Consider the following 20,741-nt stretch of genomic DNA (forward strand, 5'->3'; position numbering starts at 1 on the left):
ACGCTTCGCACCCGCCCCGAGAGTTAAACTGCTGAGCAAGAAAAGAAAGAATTTATTAATCGGCCATTACCTTATTGTTGACCGCTGCAGAAGAAAGAGGCGCTACCCGCCTCCTGCGATGTACTTAATACACTGAAAGATGGAACAGAAGTGGCCGAGAGACCCAAAAATCAGCAGTTTAAATACTCTCGCGGAAGTTTCTAGGCGTTAGGGGAATGAAAACACCCTCCCACAAACACTTTATTGGGTAGGACACAGCAACATATTCAAGTTGGGGGAAGATACATCTGATTGGATAGAAATTAATTTAAGAAATTCGGGATAGGTTAGGTTCAATACAAGGGGAAAGAAGGGGTGAATATTGCCAACTTAAACAATGACTGAAAGAAATTTAGCAAAGAACAAACATTTGAAATAAAAATTTCTTCAACAAAATAGTTCTTTGACTCCGCACTAGGTTGCACTATTGTTGATCTTCAGTAGTGTCCTCTAGAAGAGAAAGTTCACACTTCTTACTTCAAGCTAAACAAAAACACATCAAAAGTGACACAGTTCAAAAACTCAAAATTTTCCACGTGGTGACATCTTCTGACAAAGTAGAGAATTAATAGAGTAGATAAAGTTCAACCTTCCTCCAGAAGAGGAGTTTCAACTGGCGCAACTTTTAAATAAACGGTGTAGAGGTGTACCGCCCGGTACAGACCTCCCCCCCCCCCCAAAAGTTCCTCCAGGGGTGACGCATGAGATCAGTTTGAAACAAAGTCCAAGTAATGATGTTGATATGAAGATAGATAGCAGGAGCATTTACAAGATTTCTTAATTCAGTTTCAAAATGTTGTTGTTGCAGGTGAATGAAAGTCTTTATGTTTGTAGAATTTGAATTTCTGAAGATAAACTTTTACTACTTAAAAGTGAAGAAAATTTTGCAATGTCCACCAAATATTGTTGTTGAATTCCCAAGTGTAATTATTGCTTATGGTGACTGTCCATGTAGTTGATGTAGATTAAGTTGGATGGCCAGACCGGCCGTTGCAGCTTGCGTCGAAAGGAGGCCGCTCGGACCCCTCAAGTACCCTGAGATACCGCTCGCCCGCACTATGAGGGGAGCAGAGGTGTTGAAATACGCCGCGCCCGCGGTGAACATATACAGGCTGCGGGCCAGTAGCAGGTCGTGCGCCGCACATCAGCCTTGGCCGGGAGGAGAGCTCCGGCTCGCCGTACACATGTCGTCCTCGCTGGAGAGGAGGGGGCCCATCCCCCTCCCCAGTTGCTGCACGGCGCTGCGCGGCTGCGGGGGCACTGAAACATACAAGCTCGGCGGCAAAATTGTGTTGGACCATCATCTTTTTTTTTTGAGGGCACAGGCATGTAGATTGAGGGGCCAGCGGCGTGGCGATATCCATGGCATTTCATCTAAGCCAGCCACTGTATTTAGTGGAGAAGGAGACGGGAGCGTGGTAATGGCCGTGACAAGGACAGGATGGCAGTTTAACAATCGGGGGAGGTTTACAGAAATGCTTACATATAAAATAAAATAGAAGGAGCAGAATGCCTTAAAAGTGGAACTCAAAAAAAATATAACCATCATATTCCTATCAAATGAAGCAAGTTGACACAAAATTTACACCGGTTTCACCTGGGACAGGTGAACCCTAAATATCCTCTCGGTGGCTGGATTGCTTACTAACAATGTAACCGGTGTGAGAAAATCGAGAATGATGCATGGCCCATGGAATCTGGGGGCAAGCTTGCCCGCGGGAACAAAATTTTTGACCATAACCTGGTCACCTACCTTCAAAGGGGTGGGTCTCCGTCCACGATCATACCTTTCCCTAACCTTTTCATGAGACACTTTAAGATTGGCTTTAGCCTTCTTCCAAAGATCTTTAATGTTATCCGGATCTATTGTCTCGGGTAGAATGTCATTCAGAGACCAGAGGTTAGAGAGCGGCGAGTTGGGAACAAACTTGAACATCAAAGAAGCTGGAGTAAACTTGTGAGATTCATGAACCGCCGAATTCAAAGCAAAAGCTATCCAATGCAGGGACGTGTCCCACCTGGAATGATCTTCATGATGATAGGCAATAAGTGCAGACCTGAGATTACGGTTAACCCGTTCAGCCAGAGATGGTTGAGGGTAATAAGCAGAAGTAGTTACATGAGAGATGGACAAGTCAAAACAGAATTTACGAAAAAGATTTGATGTGAACGCCTTAGCATTATCAGATACAATATATTGGCACGGACCAAAAGAAGCAAAAATGGAATTTAGACAGGTAATGGTGGACTGAGCGGTAGCCAGCTTAGTCGGAAATAACCAAGAAAATCTGGTAAAACCATCTACACATACAAAGATGAACTTGTTGGCATTACCCTTTGACTGGGGGAAGGGTCCTACATAATCAATATACAGGCGTTCCATGGGGCGCGACGCTTGATGCGAAGACAAAAGGCCTACCTTGGTGGACATGGTGGGTTTACTCAGCAAACATGATTTACAAGCTTTTACAAGTTCACGGATTTCACCGTCCATACCTTTCCAGATGAACATTTCTCGAATCTTTTCACGGGTTTTAAAGATTCCAAGATGCCCTCCTAATGGGGTCTCATGATAATACTTGAAGATCATAGGTACCAGAACGGCTGGAACGACAACTTTCATCATCTTATCATGCCTCGATGGGCAACATAGAACACCATTCCTCAGAACATAAGGGACAACCTGTTCCCCAGAAGAAAGGGTTTCCATTATCGGAGCCAGCGTCGGATCTTCACGTTGGTATTTCTCAATATCTCTAAAAAGCATGGGAGCATCTGTTAGGATGGCATTAACCTCGGATAGTATGGACTCGGAAGGTGATGAACTGTCGACCGGTTCGTGGGTCTCGACCTCGTTTGAAAACATACGGCTGAGTCCATCAGCAACAACATTTTCAGTACCTCTGATATGCCTGACATCGAATTGGAAGGCAGAAATACGAATGGCCCAACGGGCTATACGACCAGTACGACGCGGCCTACCTAAGACCCAGCTTAAGGCTTGATTATCTGTTTCCAGGTCGAATTTGACATGTTCCAGATAGAGACGGAACTTCTCTAAGGCGAATAAGACTGCCAAACCTTCGAGCTCATAGATGGAATAATTGGCTTCTTGAGCCGACAAAGTCCTAGATGCATAGGCGATGGGTCGCCTCCCTAGTTCAGTCTCTTGAAGAAGGACTGCAGCTACAGCTGACGACGACGCGTCCGTTTGGACGATGAATTTCTTTGAGAAATCAGGCATAGCAAGGACAGGGGCATTACAGAGAGCTAATTTCAGATCTTCAAAAGCGGCTTGTTGAGAAGGTCCCCACTCGAATTTGATGCCTTTCCTACGAAGAAGGTTTAAGGGCGCCGCTCTATTAGCAAAGTTAGGAATGAACTTTCTGAAGAAATTCACCATACCAATAAACCTGGCGATGCCTTTAATGTCCTTGGGAGGTTTAAAATCACGGATGGCCTGTGTTCTAGAATGATCGACTGCTACACCATCAGGTGACACAATATGCCCTAGGAAAGACATAGAGGGCTTAGCAAAGGCAACCTTGGACAACTTAACAGTTAACCCAGCCTTACGAAGGCGATTCAGAACTTCTCGCAGATGATCTAGATGTTCTTCGAAGGTCTCCGAAAACACGACGACATCATCCAAGTAGTGATATAAGTATTCAAATTTGATGTCGGAGAAGACCCTATCTAGTAGCCTAGTGAGCACAGCTGCCCCCGTGGGGAGCCCGAAAGGCACGCGGTTGTATTCGTATAAATTCCAGTCCGTGGCAAACGCTGTAAGGTGTTTAGACTCTTCGGCAAGGGGAATTTGATTATAGGCCTGATTCAAGTCCAAGATAGTGAAGAACTTGGCCTTACGAAACCATGAAAAACAAGAATGAAGGTCAGGAAGGGGCACAGATTGCAACACCACCTTCCGATTGAGAGCCCTGTAATCAATGACAGGCCTGAAGCCTCCTTGGGGTTTCGGGACTAGAAAAATAGGCGATGAATACGCCGACTTAGAGGGCCTAATAATACCATCCTTCAACATCTGATCGATGATTTCTTTCAGAGCCTTCATTTTAGGTGGAGATAGCCTATAAGGTGGAAAACGGACAGGAATCGAATCCGTGACCTCAATTTTGTATTCAATAAGATCAACAACACCAAGAGTATCAGTGAATACCTCTGGAAATGACTGACATAATTTACGAATACTATTAGCCTGCTCCTCAGGTAGATGTCTAAGGTCTAACAACATCTCATCCTGGGTAGGCGAAATAGAGAAACATGACACAGAATTACACGTTAATAGTGGGATTTTACAACTAGAAGCAAATTTGAATGTGCACGACCTAGACTGGAGATCGAGCACAAGACCAGTGTGAGAAATAAAGTCCGCTCCCAGTATGATGGGGCAAGACAAGTGCTTAGCCACAAACAGTTTGATTTTCCATGTAAACTTAAAAATACGAATTTTGACCAGTAAAGAACCTAGAATTTCTAATGGAGATGTATTAGCCGAAACATATTTAACAGGAGAAGAGTCATAGACAGGTAGTTTACAAACAGATTTCAATTTGGAGTACCATTCAGCCGAAATAATCGAACAAACACTGCCTGAATCTAAGAGAGCTGTTATAGGCTCGTTATTTATCTCAATCTTAAGAAAAGGAACAGGTGCGGGGATATCCGCCGCAATCCTAAGACACTCTTTAGGGCATTCAAAAGATGTATTCGAAGACTTATCGTTCCCTGAATTCTCGACCTTTTTGCCAGGGGCTGAGCCTTGGGAAGATGGATTAGTTGACTCAACCGAAGCCACTAGTCACTTTTGACTGTTGTTGGAAGTTACCCCAGAAGTTGAGCAGGTGGGGGTGCTATTCGAATTGGGACAATTCTTGGAGATATGTGAGAAAGCCCCACATTTAAAACAGCCCTGTGATGAACCAGCTCCATTATTTGTCCTACTAGACTTGATCAGAGGACACTTATTGCGCAGATGGTCAGGCGACCCGCAAGCATAACATTTACGAGGGGTGACTGATCGGCGAGGTGGAGGCCGAGTGTTACTAAAGGAAGGCGGGGGTTCTTTCGCAACACGCAAGGAATCGGCGTATCTAACTCCTTCCGCTGAGACGGCCAATGCTTCAAGTTCCGAGAAAGTTTGCGGGCATGCCGCGAAACACAAATATGACCTGTAGGGTGGGGAGATCCCTTCAACAATAGCTTGCACGATCTGATCCTCAGGGAAGTGGAGAGCAAACACCCTAGTATATAACTTAATGTCCTGTATGAAATCAGCCAAGTTTTCATCCAAGCGCTGTACCCGATAATAGTATTTCTGAATCAGAGATGACCTCGCGCGGGCAGGAATGAAATTTGCAAGCAAGTGTGCGTGAAAATCTTCAATAGATGACTGTTCAGCAATAGCTCTTACTATTTTATCTGAGAGAACACCAATAGCATAAGGATAGATAATTTGCAAAATTTGACAAGGGGAAAGAGAAAACACAAGGGCGTGATCCTGAAATTCAACTAGAAATCTTAAAAATGAAATTACATCACTGGTGGTGTTAACAGAAAACTTAGAAATACCTCTGAGCAACATTGCCAATGGATGAGGCAAGCTGCTAAACCCGGGTGACAAAGTAGGTAAAGGTTTCAATGGTAAGGAAGTTAATTCAGAACGGATGTTACTCAACGATGCACGGCGTTCAGATTCGGTGTCCAATGGGGCCGGGATAGTTTGAGCAGCAACGGTTATCCTATTGACTTCTCCCTTGGGAGGCGCTTCCTCACTACCTGCATTCACTATGGTGGGCTGATCAGATTTGGGAGGAACTTCCCCAGTTAACAATTGAGTGACTTTACTAGACAATTCAGAAATAGTTTCAAGGAGCGTATTAGCTTCCTTCCTCTGAACGTCATTCACCTTTAGAGACAACAGATCATTAACTCTATTTGAAAAGTGATATAGTCTGCCTTGCACACGCTTAATTTGATTAGGAGACGGATCATTTTCATCAAAAAAACTAACCACAGATGCTAGCCCAGAAATATTCTCGACGATCGTGGAAAGAGAGTCATCAATTTCTTTCTCTCCCAAATTGGGGATGGAAATGGGCAAATCAAGGGACTCTCTAAGTTTGTTAGTGTCGATAGCAACCGTGCCTCCAGATTGCACGTTTCTAATAGTTAATTCGTAGATCAACTCCTCTTTGCGCAAATAGTTAAGGAGGAGAACATCGCGAGGGCCGGGCATGATGACGAAAAAAAATTTTGAACAACCTCAATAAAAAATTTCCAGCAACTGAGAAAATAGGTTAGGGTTCGGAACAAAACAATGTTTAGCCGTCAAAAGGGGCTAAATTGAGACCCATTCAACCACGCTCTGCTACCACTTGTTACCGTGTTTTGGTGGTAGGTAGAGGTGAAAGAAGGTGCGGGCGTGAATGGATCTCAAGCTACGAAAATATAGTGCATGTAAACAAAATTTAAAATTTAATAAGGTTATATTTTTTTTGCAAAATTAGGTAACAACAAATAGAACAGGTACTTAGTAGCCGAAACACAATTGAAAAATACATTTACATAGGTACCCCATTTGGGGCTTCAAAGGTCAGAAACATAATTCTTGGGCAATCAGCTCAGTTTTACCCCAAGCACAATTTTAACAGAGGGGCAGAAAACCCCATTCATACCTAGGAGCCCTTGCTCCAAATTACACTGAAAAGCCTCCTCGAGGCATCCAATATACCATTTTCAAAAGAGCCACTCGCTCTCAATTTTAAGCCTCTCCCAGGCCACACCAAACTCCACCTTTAAGCTGTCCTCAAAGGACATATACACAGGGGTAAAATCCCCAACCTACTGAGGTCTATTAAATGACAAGAAGGTTAATTAAATGACCTCTAAAACAATTTGAGAGGAGGCGAACTTGCACTCCTAATACACTTTGATTAAGACCTACTTGGCGCTAGGCCGTTAATACAAGGGCTAATCCCATACTAAAGAGGTGACTTAAGAAGAGAACAATTTGTTTTACGTTAACGAAGAATAGATTGAGAAAACTAAGTTCACCTCACAACAATACGAGTGGGAGCTCGAGAGGGTTAGCACTCTCTATCCCAGAATGTAGCTTTACAAGAGAATCGAAGAAAAGAGTAGTTACATTTTAGGAAAAGGTTACATGGTAGAACGCTTCGCACCCGCCCCGAGAGTTAAACTGCTGAGCAAGAAAAGAAAGAATTTATTAATCGGCCATTACCTTATTGTTGACCGCTGCAGAAGAAAGAGGCGCTACCCGCCTCCTGCGATGTACTTAATACACTGAAAGATGGAACAGAAGTGGCCGAGAGACCCAAAAATCAGCAGTTTAAATACTCTCGCGGAAGTTTCTAGGCGTTAGGGGAATGAAAACACCCTCCCACAAACACTTTATTGGGTAGGACACAGCAACATATTCAAGTTGGGGGAAGATACATCTGATTGGATAGAAATTAATTTAAGAAATTCGGGATAGGTTAGGTTCAATACAAGGGGAAAGAAGGGGTGAATATTGCCAACTTAAACAATGACTGAAAGAAATTTAGCAAAGAACAAACATTTGAAATAAAAATTTCTTCAACAAAATAGTTCTTTGACTCCGCACTAGGTTGCACTATTGTTGATCTTCAGTAGTGTCCTCTAGAAGAGAAAGTTCACACTTCTTACTTCAAGCTAAACAAAAACACATCAAAAGTGACACAGTTCAAAAACTCAAAATTTTCCACGTGGTGACATCTTCTGAGAAAGTAGAGAATTAATAGAGTAGATAAAGTTCAACCTTCCTCCAGAAGAGGAGTTTCAACTGGCGCAACTTTTAAATAAACGGTGTAGAGGTGTACCGCCCGGTACAATTATTATTATTATTATTATTATTATTATTATTCGGGAGATAGTAGGTTTGAACCCCAATGTTGGCATCCCTGAAGATGGTTTCCTATTCTCACACCAAGCAAATGCTGAAAATGACCTTAATTAAGGCCACAGTCCTAATGGGAATTTATTTATTTATTTATTTATTTATTTATTTATTTATTTATTTATTTATTTATTTATTTATTTATTTATTTATTTATTTATTTATTTATTTATTTATTTATTTATTTATTTATTTATTTATTTATTACAATAAGGGTCAGAGAAATAACGAAAATCAATGTCTTCTCTGTGGAGAAGAAATGGAAGAAGCGCATCTATTAAGAATTTGTAGGGCAATCGAAGCACTGGGAGTAAAATATCTGGGAAGTGAATATAAAACAAAAAGAGAAAAAGATAGAAAGAGAGAGTATTCTATGCAATTCCTAAAATATTGAACAAGGAGTAGATTATACTGGGTAGAATAACAAAATATTTTTGTAATTTAAAAAGTATGTGGAAAAAGCATATTATAAACGTCAAAACGAATACAAACGGGAGTAACGAAGGATAAGAATAAGATGGATAAGAGGCCTGCATATCGTATAATAATGAATACAATTACTAGTAGGTTAAAAATTAATGTCAAATGTATTAATATATAAATGGTTGTATTATCGTGCCATTATATTCTATTCATAAATCAGGCGTAAAGTAAGGCATGTTGTTAATGGTAGGATACCCTAAAAAGACTTGTGACACAAAGGTAAACATTAAATAAGCTAAAGAAAGATTCATGTTGTCCTAGACAATATAGCATTGTTAACGTCTAGGACGTCCAACTCGTTGGCTGAATGGTCAGCGTACTGGCCTTCGGATCAGAGGGTCCCAAGTTCGATTCCCGGCCGGGTCGGGGATTTTAACCTTCATTGGTTAATTCCAATGGCCCGGGGGCTGGGTGTTTGTGCCGTCCCCAACATCCCTGCAACTCGCACACTACACATAACACTATCCTCCACCACAATAACACGCAGTTACTTACACATGGCAGATGCCACCCGCCCTCATCGGAGGGTCTGCCTAACAAGGGCTGCACTCGGCTAGAAATAGCCACACGAAATTAAAAATAATAAAAACGTCTAGGACAAAATAAATTATATTTGGCGTAGGAATAGTCAAATAACTATAAGAAAGAAACGTAATGCATGTATCAAACTTTAATGAATCGCATTGAAAGGGCGCTCTCTCCTTAATTTCAGGTGATCCGGAACTAGGGGATGAGAATACTCTATTCTATTCTGTTCTAATTAAGGCCACAGTCGCTTCTTTCCCACTCCTAGCGTTTCCCATCCCGTCGTCGCCATAAGACCAATCTTAAAGCAGACTGCAAAAAGGCGGGGGAGGGGGGGGGGGGAAGTAAATATGTTATGATTCGGACTTTTCATATTGTAGGCTATGCTTCAATTATAGGTCATCGTATTCAGTGAAGATTAAAATTCTGTCTTCAGTCCACCAAGTCGTTTCCCCTTGTTGGCCAACTCCATAATGAACTGTACGTCCCAATATCCAGAAATCTACTCGATGTAGAAGACCGTGTGACCGTGCAACTAACTGTCCTAACATTCAGGCCCTTCAGCCAGATTAATTTTCCGGTCGAAAGACTGAGCAGTGGGATTATCGTATCCTTTTGAATCAGAGCTTCCATCTTGTGACCGCAACTCTGTGTGTAGAGGACGATGTAATAACATCTCCCAAATCCCAGTCTTATCTTTCTTTAAAATGAAATTGGAATTCCCTACGCCAATTCTTCATATGATGGAATAATTTCTCTTAAAGACCTTCACAGAATAAAGTGAGGGTCAGATTTTGACCATTTTGGTTTGTAAAGAAGAGAAGTCTCAGTTAGAGCACGACAAAGATAAAACTATAAAAAATTATACAAAAGAAAGACTGAAAATCTTGTTAATTTATAGTCTTTGTATAATAATAATAATAATAATAATAATAATAATAATAAATTTTATAAATTTTTCGTCTCACTAACTACTTATTGACTGTTTTCGGACGCACCAAGCTGCCGGAATAGACCCCGCTGGAGCCAGTAAGTCTACCGACCTTCAAATACCACCGAACTGAGCTAGGATGGAACCTGTCAAGTTGGGGTCAGGAGGCCAGCTCCTCAACCGCATGAGCCACTCCGCTCGGCTTCATTGAATAATTGTATGTAATATCCGAACGGCCAGGAAAGACTGGTCTCCGGAAGTACCCACTCTAATTCAGTAGCTAGTACTCGACAGGAAACTATAAACACTAACATTATTATTATTATTATTATTATTATTATTATTATTATTATTATTATTATTATTATTATTATTATTATTATTATTATTATTATTATTATTATTACAGACATCATCGTTGTGTCCGGCTCCATGTCCAAATGGTTAGCGTCCTGGCCTTTGGTCACAGGGATCCTGGGTTCGATTCCCGGCAGGGTCGGGAAATTTAACCATCATTGGTTAATTTCGCTGGCACGGGGGCTGGGTTTGTGTGTTGTCTTCATCATCATTTCATCCTCATCACGACGCGCAGGTCGACTAGGAGTGTCAAATAGAAAGACCTGCACCTGGCGAGCCGAACATGTTCTCGGACACTCCCGGCACTAAAAGCCATACGCCATTTCATTATTGTTGCAAACCTCAAATACGGTTCATAAAATCTCGACTTTGCGAAGTCTTCTCCAGCCAAAGTCTACTTTGGAGGAAGTGACGTCTATAACTGAGATTTAGAGCAAAGTTAGACTTCCCTAACAAAGTAGATTTTGTGAAGTAACCTCTCAAAGTCTTGTTTCTGAAAACGATCCCTAGTTACACACTTGGTGGAAAAATCTTTTAAATGTAATCCTGTAAACCGAGAAACCTGAACGAGATATAATTCCGGCTCACTAAATTCTTCCGCCAGTGGCATATCACAGTAACAAAATTTAGATATTATTAGTACTTATCTCCCTATTTTTATAGCTTGAAAGAACATACCACAGCAACTCGATAATGACTTCCACACTGGGATCTCTAGGATAAGGATGGGTTCGTCCAGTGATAGTGAGTGTCATATTACTGTGATATATCCTACAAAGTGAGGTCATCACGGAGCGGGAAGGAGGCCTCGGCTTCTATGAGCAGCCCATCCCCGTGCCGTCCATCATGCAGGGGTTGCCGGTGATGCAGGTGGTGGAGTACAGAGTGCCGCCGGAACCCATCACTCCAGGTACTACTAGTTCATACTACCCTTAGCGTAACGTAGCATCACAGTGGAGTCGTGTGATTGATCACTCATAGGACGATCGCAAGTTGAGGCACAGGGTGACGCAGGTGAGGCTGGTGAGTTCCGGCAAAGCAAGAAATGAAGTTGTGGCACTTGCACACACTTGCACGGCGATGGAATGTGTTGACATTTGCACAGAACGCCAAACATACCAGGAAATTAGCAAGCATGGGTATGACAAACAATGACACTTGCTTGGAGAACCAAGGAAGGTTGGAATGCAAAAGCCGGGGAGGGGAAGGTCGACCTGGTAAAACAGATATAGATAGATAGATAGATAGATAGATAGATAGATAGATAGATAGATAGAGGACTTTAGAGTTCACTGCTACTGTTGCTACCTGGTGACAACTACTACTCCGTGTTGAAAAGGTGATAATTGTTCTGCAGCTATGGTGTTCACCAAGACCGCCAAGTCTTTGTTGATTTACAAAGGACATCAGTACATTGTAAACCATACCAGTAATGATCAACTGATTTATTGGCGATGCTTAGATTTCAAGAAAAATAAATGTAAAGGAAAAATAACATGAAAAAGTAATACAGTGTAGTTTTAGGCGAGGCAAGTCGTGTTTGCATTCCGGATGAAGCGGCATATGAAGTGAGAAAAAGTGTAGCAAAAACAGGAAGAACGTGCGGAGGAATCAGAGGGTGTGATTTCAATAATTTATACCGAAGAGGTAGATCAGCTCTTCAATCGAGTTCATGAGAAGTACTGTAAGTGTTTGTTAATACTGGAGTATATAGAAATCGAGACTCCGTGCAAATGTCACCATCCTACTTCTGACTCAAAAAAGTACCGTTAGACAGAGAGTGAAGGGCTCCGTGCAAGTGTCACTCCGTGCAAGTGTCACCAACCTACTTCTGACTCAAAAAAGTACCGTTAGACAAAGTGAAGGACTCCGTGAAAGTGTTCCAACCCCTAAGAAATGAATACAACTGTGCAGTTTGAATCTCGCAATGCAGGTCCAGCTCCTCATGATCCTAAGAACTGCAGTCTTTTGCCACAGTTTCCCACTTTGCCTTTTTTTTAATGAGAATGCCTGCAGAAGTAAGGCAAGGCTGCAGTTTGTCCCCTCTCCTTTTCAATGTTTATAGAGAATAGGTGATAAAGGAAATGAAAGAAGGATTTAGAAAAGGAAGCACAATCGTAGGAAAGGAAATCAAAACTCTGAGACTTACCGATGATACTGTTATTTTATCCGAGTCTGCAGAAGATCTGAATGGTATGGACTCAGTCCTGGAGAAGGAGTACGAGGTAAACAATAATCAAGAACAAAAGGAATGGAGTTCAGTCAAACGAAGTCAGGTGGTGCAGAAAACATTAGAAAAGAAATGGGGTCTTAAAGGGAGTAGATGAATATTATTCATGATATAAAATTTTGGGATAAACACATAAACATACTCAATGCTCGTTTTGTTTTCTGGTATCTCCTGATGAAGAAAGGCAAGCTATCTTTCGAAACGTGCGTTGAGTGTGTATGTATAGTTTATTACACGGTGCAATTCCAAAATCATGAATGGTTATACGGGCCGGGAAAGTCTAAATGATAATATTAGGTGAATATTGTTATCTGAAAGATCAGTCAGACTTCCGCGATTGTGGGGAGCTACAAACTACCCAACACCTGTATGACTGTCAGTCCTGCCCTGTTCGTTGTACACTTCAAGACTTGATTCAAGCCACTGAAGAGGGAATTTCTGTTGCCCATTTCTGGGCAGACATTATGTGAAACATGTTTTGTGACATAAAATGTATTCTGGTTTTATTTGTATATAATACGTTGTTTATATTTTTTAAGTTTCTCAACACTCTGACACGAAATAAATAAATATTGTTACTTGTGTAGTGGAATAACTAACGATGGCAGAAGTAAGGAGGACATAAAATGCAGGCTAGCAAAAGCAAGAAGGCTCTTGCTTAAGAAAATAAATTTGCTCACTTCAAGCATTGATATACGTACAAATTAGAAATATGTTTTCTAAGATTTAATTCTGGAGCGTGACATTGTGAAGGTGAGATGGATAGATCGAATCACAAATGAAAATAAGCTGAATCGAATTGGTGTGAGAAGGACGATTTGAAAAAATTTGACCAGAAGAAGACATAGAATGACATTTTACGACACCGAGGACTTGTTGAGTTAGTTTTTGAGGGAAGTGTTGTCGGTAAGAACGGCAGGGGTATACCAAGGCATGGATGTGACAGATTTGAGTAGATATACGGTGTAGTAGCTACGTATAAATGAAAAGGTAACCACAGAATAGGGTAGCATGGAGAGCTGCATCAAACAATCTATGGACTGATGTTCCAGACAAACAACAGCAAGGATGTCTGTCTCCGCAGTGCAATATAGTTATTTCCGTTCCATTCCGACTATTGTTTCTTTCATTTGGCTATCAAGCACATTTGTAGCAATCCTGGAAAGTGACAGTTAAAAATCTTACTGTACCTTAAAAATGCAACTAGTTTTTCTTCAGTTCCAATAGACCTAGAAACATTCTGGAGAGTCGCTTTTTTTTTCCTGATAATGTCCTGCACTTCTCCCTGTCCAGAGAGAAGACGTCACCTTCTAGTGGGCCCGCCTCTCCCCTTCGGGGAGGGGAATGAAAACCTTTCCTAGATCCAGGTCCTACACTTTTTGTACAGTCCACTGTTTATTAGGAAACAGTAAATTTATCGTCCGAGAACCTCTTAGTTAAAACAAATTCTTCACGAGTCTTTCTTTTGTTCAAATATCCACTTCCCGTTGACCTTATCCTCATTATTAATGTCATGTACGCATGACATCTGAATCCGATTCAGAACTAGTTTCCAGTAATATATCAGCCATAATGGTCACCAGCTGAGCACTTGTACGAAGTCGTAGAAGATTCAAAGTGAGCATTTGTGCGTACTGCGTATGTCAAACAGTGCTCCAACGTGCCCTCACACACACCGAGCAGTTTGTCAAGCACTGCTTCATCCTGCGTTGCAACTTGCGATCGGATTTAGTCACTGAGTGACTGTCTATTCAAGGAGTGTAGACTACACCATACTTTTGTCTCTTTGAGCCTTTTAATGTGCTTGAAATAAATACATATTTTCCTATTTTGTTGCTAATTTCTACAATTAAGTGCAATACAGGTAGTAACTCTAGTAAGTGGGAGACTACTGCGCATGTTTCAGGGTTATCGTTTTAATGTTGAATCATTTCTTAGCAAGCAAAGTATGGGTCCCCATACTACGAAAAACGTAAAATTAAGCAATTTCCTCAATTGTGCCAAAAGTTGAAGGTTGAAAGGTCCCGGAAAGGTTACAAATTGTGTGCCTTGGATAGCTCTACCAAACTTTTAAAAAATTCGAAAATTACTTGCAGACTAAGTGCAGTTCCGGAAAAACAGCCCAAACTCGCTTGTTTCTTTACTCGTTTTGTTTGTTGATTCAAATCGTTACCAAATTAACTTATTTACATAGTTATTTATATAATGTGTTCTTGTTTCAGTATCCTCAGGCGTTTTTTGATTTTTTTGAAAGATGACCACAGCGAATATAGTTATAAGGGTTTAAGTGAAACTCTGCATTGACTCACATCTGCGCTCGAAGTGGTGCTTAAGTGAAACAATGCATTGACTCACATTAACGCTCGTAGTGGTGCTTACGTGAAACAATGCATTGACTCACATTAGCGCTCGTAGTGGTGCTTACGTGAAACAATGCATTGACTCACATTAGCACTCGTAGTGGTGCTTAGTGAAACAATGCATTGATACACATTAACGCTCGTAGTGTCCCTTAAGTGAAACAATGCATTGACTCACATTAACGCTCGTAGTGGTACCTAAGTGAAACAATGCATTGACTCACATTAGCACTCGTAGTGGTGCTTAGTGAAACAATGCATTGATACACATTAACGCTCGTAGTGTCCCTTAAGTGAAACAATGCATTGACTCACATTAACGCTCGTAGTGGTGCTTAAGTGAAACAATGCATTGACTCACATTAACGCTCGTAGTGGTGCTTAAGTGAAACAGTGCATTGACTCACATTAGCGCTCGTAGTGGCGCTTAGTGAAACAACGCATTAACTCACATTAACGCTCGTAGTGGCGCTTAAGTGAAACAATGCATTGACTCACATTAGCGCTCGTACTTGTAGAAAAAGGCAAACTGCTAATCCAATAATCGACCGGATAACGATGATTAATCAAATGATTGTAATTTTTAAGAATAAATAAAGAATATATTCTCATACTTTATTATATTTTATTTACGTAAAAGTCGTAGCTCACATCCCTAGGATATTTTCAACATTGAGTTGCTTACTTAAAGGGCTAGCTAGAACCGTGGATTTTTGTTTGGGGTGCAGCTTAACTGCAGCTGCTTAAAGTCTTCACATCCTATGTACAAAATTATTAGTAAGATTATCCTTGTCCTAGAGTCTCCATAGCTCAGGCGGCAGCGCGTCGATTTCTCATCGCTGGGTTTCGTGGTCCATATCCCGGTCACTCCTTGTGAGATTCGTGCTGGACAAATCGGAGGTGGGACAGACTGGGTACTCTGGTTTTCCCTGTCACCTTTCATTCCACCAACACTCTTCAATATCATTTCATTTCATCTGTCAGTCATTAATCATTGCTCCAGAGGAATTAGACAGGCTTCGGCAGCCGGCACAATTCTTATCCTCGCCACTGGACATGGGCATTCAGCAGTTCATTAATTCCATTCCATTCCCGATCCAGTCGAATCACTGGAAATAGGCTGTGGACTTTCAGTTTTTCTTTGCCCTTTTTTTAGCTACAAGCTGCTTTCTACAGTCCCAATAATTTAAGGAGTGTCATGACTGAAATATTAGGATTTTGGATCAAATATAGAATTTTCAGTTTTGACCTTAAAAATCCCCCAGTTATCACTTGTACTCTAACGCCAGTTTTAAACCTCTAAATGCCGGAATTAAAGTGGCGGCACGCCGTATAAAGTGAAAACTCCACGCCCCTTTCTCTCATATTGTCAGACAATATTGGCTGCAAAGTTGTTTCGAAACTACCATTTCAGTAATCCCGCTGGAATTATTTACCTTATAGTAGGCATACGCTGTGCGTAAGAGGAGACAGAAATGTTTGGGCTGGAAAGACTTGGGAGAAAGGAGAAGAGCTGCTCGATTAAGTGGTATGTTCCCAGCTGTCGGTGGAGAGATGGCGTGGAATGACATCAGTAGGCGAATGAGTTTGAGTGGTGTCTTTAAAAGTAGGAAAGATCATAATGAGAGGATAAAGCTGGAATTCAAGAGGACAAATTGGAGCAAATATTCGTTTATAGGAAGGGGAGTTGTCCGCCTCTGTGGTGTAGTGGTTAGTGTGATTAGCTACCACCCCCGGAGGCTCAGGTTCGATTCCCGGCTCTGCCACGAAATTTGAAAAGTGGTGCTAGGGCTGGAACGGGCTCCACTCAGCCTCGGGAGGTCAACTGAATAGAGGTGTGTTCGATTCCCACCTGAGCCATCCTGGAAGTGCTTTTCCGTGGTTTTCCACTTCTCCTCCAGGCAAATGCCGATATGGTATCTAACTTAAGGCCACGGCCGCTTCCTTCCCTCTTCCTTGTCTATCCCTTCCAATCATACCACCCCCCCCCCCCCGCAAGGCCCCTGTTCAGCATAGCAGGTGAGGCCGTCTGGGTGAGGTACTGGTCATCCTCCCCAGTTGTATCCCCGACCCAGAGTCTGAAGTTCCAGGACACTGCCCTTGTGGCGGTAGAGATGGGATCCCTGGCTGAGTGCGAGGGAAAAACCGACCCTGGAGGGTTAACAGATAAAGAAGCAGAAGAAGAAGAAGCAAGGGGAGTTAGGGATTCGAATAACTTACCAAGGGAGATGTTCAATAAATTTCCAGTTTCTTTGCAATCATTTAAGAAAAGGCTAGGAAAACAGATATGGATCTGCCACCTGGGCGGCTGCCCTAAATGCATGTTTCTTGCTTATAATATTATCAGCTCATTGCCATGTATAAATTGCTCCTTGCGACAGAGTTCTTATCAGATACATCTGAAAATTTCTGATAAAATTTAAATATGTACAGGAATTAAAATTAGCTCTGTATTTTATAATTAGTTGAATATTACCTTCATATTTGTGTTCCTAAAATAGCACTAAACTACAGTTTTTCCTATTGTGTGAATAATGATAAACTTATGTCTCTAATAGCTTTTATCTGACTGCAAAACCCAGAATTGTTATTAAGTATATGAGCATTTTGAAAAGTCTATCAAATTATAACCAAAAAATAATGAAAATTGTGCCTCAAGGAGCATTTTCCATGCAACATATACGTAAAAAAATTAACATTTTTAATAACATTGCAACAAATTAACTAATATACTGCAAATTTTGTATGGTGCTCTATCTTATTAATATATGGCTGTGTTTTAAATTTGGTTGTGATACGTGGTAAAATGTACAAGTTCAAAAATTTCGATCAAAGAAAGAACCTTCTAAGCGAAGTTAATTGAAAGAGCACACACAGTTGTTCTTTTCAATCAAAAGCGCATAGAATTAAACATGGCAATACTTTGTGAACGCACTACGGAAAGTGTGAAAGCGCACCAAGTTATCCTTCCCACCTTCACAGAGGACTGTCTACGGCTATTTACAAATGAAATAATATACCATTTTGGAAAGAGATCCTGTACGTTAGCTTGCTAATCAAACTGCAGCTTTGGAAGTTGATGTGATAACTAAAGCTGGGGGACGCAGATGAATAATACACTCACGGTATCCCCTGCTTGTCGTAAGAGGCAACTAAAAGGGGCGACCAAGTGATGATGACATTAGAACCATGAGAATAATTGTGATTTGTACCATTACGTGCGTAACACCATGAGTCGACGTTACTTGCGACTATGTCCGGCTCCATGGCTAAATGGTTAGCGTGCTGGCCTTTGGTCACAAGGATCTCGGGTTCGATTCTCTGTAGGGTCGGGAATTTTAACCATCATTGGTTAATTTCTCTGGCACGGGGACTGGGTGTATGTGTTGCCTTCATCATAATTTCATCTTCATCACGACGCGCAGGTCGCCTACGGGAGTCAAATAGAAAGACCTGCACTTGGCCAGCCGAACATGTCCTCAGACACTCCCGGCACTAAAAGCCATACGCCTTTTCATTTTACCACAATAAGACGCAGTTACCTACACATGGCAGATGCCGCCCACTTTGCGAGGAGCTGTACCGTTAAGCGAGAGACACTGCGGGTCTGGGCGTTGCTACTGATGAGTGCCATCGTGTGCATTCCACTGGTTCGTTCCACAGTTTTCAGGATGGATCTGCGTTACCTACGAGTAGTTCCACTTCATCAGAAACACCATCGGCCCACATTGCCTGTGATTAATACCACTATTTGAGAAACACTACGGGTTTGGCTGTCGCCCGTAATTAATACCACTGGGGCCGATGACCTTAGATATTAGGCCCTTTTAAACAACAAGCGTCATCATCATCATCATCATCATCAATTAGTAGGCCAGTGGCGTGCGGTGAACACGTTCGTTACCCAGCTGAAAAGAAAAGGCAATCACAGCCCCACCACATTACCATTTTCAAATTTGTATTCATGGTAGCATCATAACATAAGCTACAGCGGGCCGAACATCGAGGTCATCGGCCCACAACATTTTTTAAACAATGTATTTACAGTTTCACCCATCGTAATCGTACAGTCATGGTTTTCACAGAAATGTACCGTCCCTACCAGTTGCTTTACGTCGCACCGACACAGATAGGTCTTGTGGCGACGATGGGACAGGAAAGGGATAGGAGTGGAAAGGAAGCGGCCGTGGCCTTAATTGAGGTACAGCCCCAGCATTTGCCTGGTGTGAAAATGGGAAACCACGGAAAACCATCTTCAGGGCTGCCGACAGTGGGGTTAATACAGCATTCTTGTAGTGGCGAGACTTAGCTATCTGCGGTTTTTTAAACTTTATAAAAAGCGGTCTAGGGAATGATAAGAAAATGTAAGTACAAAATGTTTTGCCCCAGCAGCGCTGGGGTAGCTGGGATTCAGTGCACGCCATTGATTAGTACCACTAAGTGGGGAAAACGATTGGTCTGCGTTGGCTGAGTAGTACCATTATGCGAGAAACACCAAGGGGTTGTGTTGCCTGTGGGTGTTACCATAATGTGTGATACACCGTGGGTCTACATTGCCTGTGATTAGTTCCATTATGTGAGGAACGCCATAGGAATACCATGGGTTTGCATTGCTTGTGAGTAGTACACTTACACCGAGCTCGATAGCTACAGTCGCTTAAGTGCGACCAGTATCCAGTATTCGGGAGATTCTGGGTTCTAACCCCACTGTCGGCAGCCCTGAAGATGTGTTTCCGTGGTTTACCATTTTCACACCAGGCAAATGCTGGGGCTGTACCTCAATTAAGGCCACGGCCGCTTCCTTCCCACTCCTAGCCCTTTCCTGTCCCATCCTCGCCATAAGACCTATCTGTGTCGGTGCGACGTAAAGCCAATACCAAAAAAAAAAGAAAGGTAGTACACTTATTTGCGAAACACCATGGGTTTGTATTACCTGTGAGTGGTGCCATTGTGTGTGACATACCATGGGTCTTACATTACCTGTGATTAGTACCACCATGTTCGGCTCCTTGGCTGAATGGTCAGCGTAGTGCTCATCGGTTCAGAGAGTCGCGGGTTCGATTCCCAGCCGGGTCGGAGATTTTAACCTTAAAATGGTTAATTCCCTTGGCTCGGGGACTGGGTGTTTGTGCTGTCCCCAACATCACTGTAACTCACACACCACATATAATACTATCCTCCACCACAATAACGTCCGGCTCCACGGCTAAATGGTTAGCGTGCTGGCCTTTGGTCACAGGGGTCCTGGGTTCGATTCCCGGCAGGGTTGGGAATTTTAACCATAATTGGTTAATTTCGCTGGCGTGAGGCCTGGGTGTATGCCGTCTTCATCATCATTTCATCCTCATCACAACGCGCAGGTTGCCTACGGGAGTCAAATCTAAAGTCCTGCATCTGGCGAGCCGAACTTGTCCTCGGACACTCCCGGTACTAAAAGCCATACGACCGGGCGAGTTGGCCGTGCGCGTAGAGGCGCGCTTCTGTGAGCTTGCGTCCGGGAGATAGTAGGTTCGAATCCCACTATCGGCAGCCCTGAAGATGGTTTTCCGTGGTTTCCCATTTTCACACCAGGCAAATGCTGGGGCTGTACCTTAATTAAGGCCACGGCCGCTTCCTTCCAACTCCTAGGCCTTTCCTATCCCATCGTCGCCATAAGACCTATCTGTGTCGGTGCGACGTTAAGCCCCTAGCAAAAAAAAAGCCATACGCCATTTCATTTTACCACAATAACATGCAGTTACCTACATATGGCAGATGCCGCCCACCCTCATCGGAGGATCTGCCTTCAAGGGCTGCACCCGACTAGAAATAGCCACACAAAATGATTATTACTACCACTATAGGAGGTACGCCATGGTT

General features: G+C 42.3%; 1 protein-coding gene across 3 annotated transcripts in view; it reads left to right on the plus strand.

Moving 5' to 3' along the window:
• The window catches only part of LOC136874391 (protein bunched, class 2/F/G isoform), a 565,875-nt gene that overhangs the window by 380,527 nt on the left and 164,607 nt on the right, over positions 1–20,741 (plus strand). The window lies entirely within an intron of this gene.

Source organism: Anabrus simplex, chromosome 5, assembly GCF_040414725.1.
Source record: "Anabrus simplex isolate iqAnaSimp1 chromosome 5, ASM4041472v1, whole genome shotgun sequence".
NCBI lineage: Eukaryota > Metazoa > Arthropoda > Insecta > Orthoptera > Tettigoniidae > Anabrus > Anabrus simplex.